This window comes from Choloepus didactylus, chromosome Y (assembly GCF_015220235.1).
Source record: "Choloepus didactylus isolate mChoDid1 chromosome Y, mChoDid1.pri, whole genome shotgun sequence".
Lineage (NCBI taxonomy): Eukaryota > Metazoa > Chordata > Mammalia > Pilosa > Megalonychidae > Choloepus > Choloepus didactylus.
Window position 1 is genome coordinate 53581044 of NC_051335.1, and position 4869 is coordinate 53585912.

Here is a 4869-nt window from a genome sequence, read left to right on the forward strand (position 1 = left end):
CTCTTATGAAAGACATAAAATTACAGATCCAAGAAGCACAGCATACCCCAAACAGAATAGATCTGAATAGGCCTATGCCAAGACACTTAATAATCAGATTAACAAACAACAAAGATTAAAAGAAAATCCTGAAAGCAGCAAGAGAAAAGTGATCCATCACATGCAAAGGAAGCTTGATATATGTGTGGATTTCTCAGTAGAAACCATGGAGGCAAGAAGAAAGTGAGGTGAAAAATTTAGGATACTGAAAGAGAAAAACCACCAACCAAGAATCCTATATCTGGCAAAACTATCCTTCAAGTATGAGGGAGAGCTTAAAATATTCTCTGACAAACAGACAATGACAGAGTTTGTGAACAAAATACCTGCACTACATGAAACACTAAAGAAAGCACTGCAGACAAAAAGGAAAAGATAAGAGTGAGAGGTTTGGAAAACAATTTTGTGAGATAGTAGCACAGCAATATAAGTACACTGAACAAAGATGACTGTGAATATGGTTGAAAGAAGAAGGCTGGGACCATGTGGGACACCAGAACAAAAGACAAATGATGAAGACTGGGACTGTGTGACTCAGAGAAACCTAGGGTGTTCAATGATTGCAATAGAAGGTAGAAATATGTTTTTTAAAAGAAACACAATAAGGTGCTTGCTTTGGCAGCACATATACTAAAATTGTGACAATACAAAGATTAGCATGGCCACTGTGCAAGGATGACATGAAGCATTCCATATTTTTTTTTAGTTTAAAAGAGGGAATACAAGGAATAGGGTCCAATTTCTGTCCCATATTTTCTGTCATTGCTCTACTATGATAGCCAAAATATCTCTTAAGGTGAGCACAGTGAAAATATGGTTAAAATTATTCTAAATAGATGAATAAATGTGACTATAATTAAATAAAACACAATAAGGACATTAATGAAAAACTGAGGAAGTTAGAATACATTATATAGTTAAGACACACTATTGTACCAATACTAATTTTCTGCTTTTGATTATTTCATTATGGTTACAAAATTTTTTAAAATTAAAGGAGGCTGGGTCAGAGTAGATGGGACATGTGTACTATTTTTTTCAATTCCTCTGTAAATCTAAAATAAGTTCAAATTATAAAGATTTCAGTTTTCTCCAGGTAAGATGGCAGAGTAGGGAGCTTCAAGACTCTGTTAATCCTGCAGGGCAGATAGTAAACACTCAGGAACTGTCTGAAACAACTGCTTGTAGACTCCAGAGACCAAAAGAACATGGCACATTAGCCAGGGAAGAGTGGAGGGAAGAGACTGATAAGTTGCAGTGCAGAGCTGTGAGTAAAATAAACCACACTTGGAGGCTGGTGCTCATCCTCCCCTCTCTTGACAGGCCACCCCAGGATCCAGTCCCTGACTGGAAATAAAGTCTTCTTCACCAAGAATGGTGTGTGTGTTTGTGTGCATGTATGCACAGCCGAGCACCATTCATGGCTTTTGTTTAGAGAATTTGGAATGCTGTGTCCTGACTCTGAGGGCAGCTACAATTTCAACCAACCCAGGACAAAAAGCAGTTGGAAGCCCATGTTTCAACCCTGCCACTGGCAAGGGTGGAAGAAGGGAAAATGGTATTTGAAAAAATAATGGCCCAAAATTTCAAAACTACTATGAAGAACATAAATATACATGGTCACAAAGCACAACATTGTTTTATCCTATACATGTGAAATAAAAGGATATAAAGAGAAGGAAAAATAAGACATTATATATAAAAACCAAAGTATGAAGTGGTTGAAGTAAATACTGCTTTTAGAATAATCACATTGCATGTTAATGGATTAAATGCCCCACTCAAGAGACACAAATTGGCAGAATGGATATCAATGTGTGATCCATCTATATGCTGTCTACAAGAGACTCATCTTAGATCCCAAGGACACAAATAGGTTGAAAGTGAAAGGCTGGAAAAAGGTTTTCCATGCATAAGGTAACCAAAAAAGAGCTGAGGTAGCTATACTAATATTGGACAAAATAGACATTAAATGCATAACTCTTACGAGACAAAGAAGGACACTATATATTAATAAAAGGAGAAATCCACCAAGAAGAAATAGCAATCATAAATATGTATGCACCTAAACAGGGTGCCCCAAATATATGAGGTAAACACTGGCAAAACTGAAGGGAAAAATAGACATCTCTACAAAAATAGTTGGAGATCTCAAATACCACTCTCATCAATAGATAGAATATTTAAACACATGACCAATAAGGAAACAGAACATTAAATAACATGATAAATGAACAAGATCTAAGAGACATATACAGAATATTGCATTTCAAAAACAGTAGGGCATGCATTCTTCTCAAGCACCCATGGATCATACTCCAAGACAGGCTCCAGGGAATGGCTTGGCCTGGGCAGGCTCCAGAGCCATCTGGAGAATGAGGCCAGGGACAGGAAGATTGTGCAAGTCCCTTTCAGAACATGTGGAGAAGTCATGCTTTGCTAGGTACATTTAGTACTACCTCCCAGCTCCTCAATAATACAAATGCAAGAAGGTTTTAATTTGCTTAAATCAAGCAACTGTAGAAGAGATGAAGTCCTCAGAGAGATACTGAAAACCCTTCACCTAAGCTGTGAAATGAAACCAGCTCTAGCCTTAACACCTCTTCACTTGCTGCCTACCATGGAGGAAATCTGTGATCCTCTCATGCAATGGTTTGGGAAGCATAACAATTCTGAAGGAGTGATAAAATCCAGCAAGCTCTCCCTTAAATTTGCTTTATCCTATACATGTGAAATGGAAATAATCCCATCTTCTACTGGAGTTGTTTACTGACATGGAGCCCTTGTTATCTGAAAATTTTAACTTAGAGATCTAGTGACAAATTTTGCATACAAAGCAACTTGGAAAAATAATTCTGTTTGCCAAAGTGATGCCCATGATGATGAGCCTTCTGGATGGGTTGATGTTTGAGATGATGCAGGAAATGGGTTTAATTACTATCACAGCCCAGCAAATGCAAAGCAAAGGGTGGTGAAGCAGTGTGTGGCTGAGTCCCATGGCTGCTCTCTCTCTCTCTACTCTGCTCATCTCCATCCCACTGCAATCTCAGCTGGTTCAGCAAATCCCTTTTGTCCAGCATCTGATATCCCTGGTGGTCATGGAGGCCATGAGATCCATTCCTGAGTATTAAGATATCAACTGGTGAGTGAAGTGGCCCAATGATATTTATTATAGCCACCACAAAGCTCAGTGGAATGTTGGTCAACTCAGTGTTTCTGGGAGAAATATTTTGTATACTTATTGCCTTGTGGATTGAACAGAACTAAAAGTAACTCCACCATCTGCATCACCGGTTTCATCCCACAATACAATGAGCAAAATGGGGCAGCAATGAAGCCTTTAAGAGCTGATTTTCTCATTGCCAAAAGTGTGACCATCCTGGAGAAGCTGTTCAACATGTTTCAGGATCAAGGGCCCAGTGGCCTTCTTCCCCTTTATTTTAAATATTGGGTAGACAGTGTCCAGCAAGTCCAGCCAGCAAATACCGAGGGATCAAAGGTGTCCATCATGGACCTAGATGACTCTGGTTTCCTCCAAGTGCATCAGGAAGGCAGTGAGGTCATAACTGTGCATCCCAACAGCATCTCCTTCCACCTGCTGAGAAACCTCATTGAAACCAAACAACAGTAGTCCCAAGCATAGGGAAAACAGCCCTTCACCTCCATGCTCAACTGGCTCAGCCTGATGCTGGCAAAGGCTGGGATGCCACCTGGATGAGCTGGGACTGACCAACTGTGAATCACCACAAGCAAGCATTCCACTTTGATTTCTGCCACCTTCTCCAGCCTGGGGACCTTGAACTCTACTTTAGAGTTGTGGGTGATTTTTTTTCTCCCTCTAGTTATTTTATTAATTCTTTTCCATCTTTTTTTTTTAAAGGCTTGTTTTGTTGTTGTCATTTTATTGGGTTTCTGAAGATGTTGTGGGGTGGAGGACTGACAAAAGGAAGGGTTAGTTTAATTAAGGAGTGAAATCATTCTCAGATTTGTATGTTTTGATCAGAAAAAAATCTTATTTGGAAAGAGCAATGGGATAATTAAAATGTTTTCTCTGTAATGGGCACCTTTACCCCTGCACCATTTTAAAGCAAATCAAAAATCATTCTCAAGACCAGGCAAGTGGTGAATTAGAGGTAGGGTAACACTGTTTATGAGCTCCCAGGGGCGCATTTTCCTACCAGAACATATGTTGTCACTCCGTGGTTCTTTATATTTTTTAATTTTCTTAATAAGGAAAGCACTGATAGACTTCTAATAGTTACTCTGTGCCCCTGTGCCTCAAGGTTTGTGGTCTAATAATGATGCCAAAATGGCTACAGAGTTGTGTTTCGCTGATACAGATGCAGTGACATTGTAGAGGCAATCAGTTAATTAGTTTAACATTATTTCATGATCTTTTCCTATGTCAAAATTTATTTCATATTCTGAAGAGATGGGATCAAGTTAAAGATCCTCAGAGCACTAATTAGACCTCATTTGGATGTGAGGAATAGGGGTTTCACCCCTAACAGCTGGAGCTTCAGGCTCACTCTTACCACACACAGGAGAATATTTTTTTAAAGCCAGTTTCAGGCTAGCTTTGAACTGTGGAGCATTCCTGCAAAATCCCATGCAGAAATGCAGTAAGAATATAGAAGCACATGGCTTTTTTACATGCAAATCATAATTGTCACCCTTCCTTTCCTATATTGCTAAGAAAGATAACATTGATACTGAACACCATCAGTTAAATGAGTCTGTGTGTGTGTGTGTGTGTGTGTGTGTGTGTGTGTGTGTAGCTTTAAAAGAAGATGTTAAAAATCTGATATGTTAAAGTCCCCTGGAAGAACA

General features: G+C 39.1%; 2 pseudogenes; both read left to right on the top strand.

Moving 5' to 3' along the window:
* The first annotated feature begins 645 nt into the window (after window positions 1-645).
* Window positions 646-739, top strand: LOC119524332 (annotated as a pseudogene).
* Window positions 740-1434: 695 nt separating this feature from the next.
* LOC119524139 lies at window positions 1435-3670 on the top strand (annotated as a pseudogene).
* The last annotated feature ends 1199 nt before the right edge of the window (window positions 3671-4869 follow it).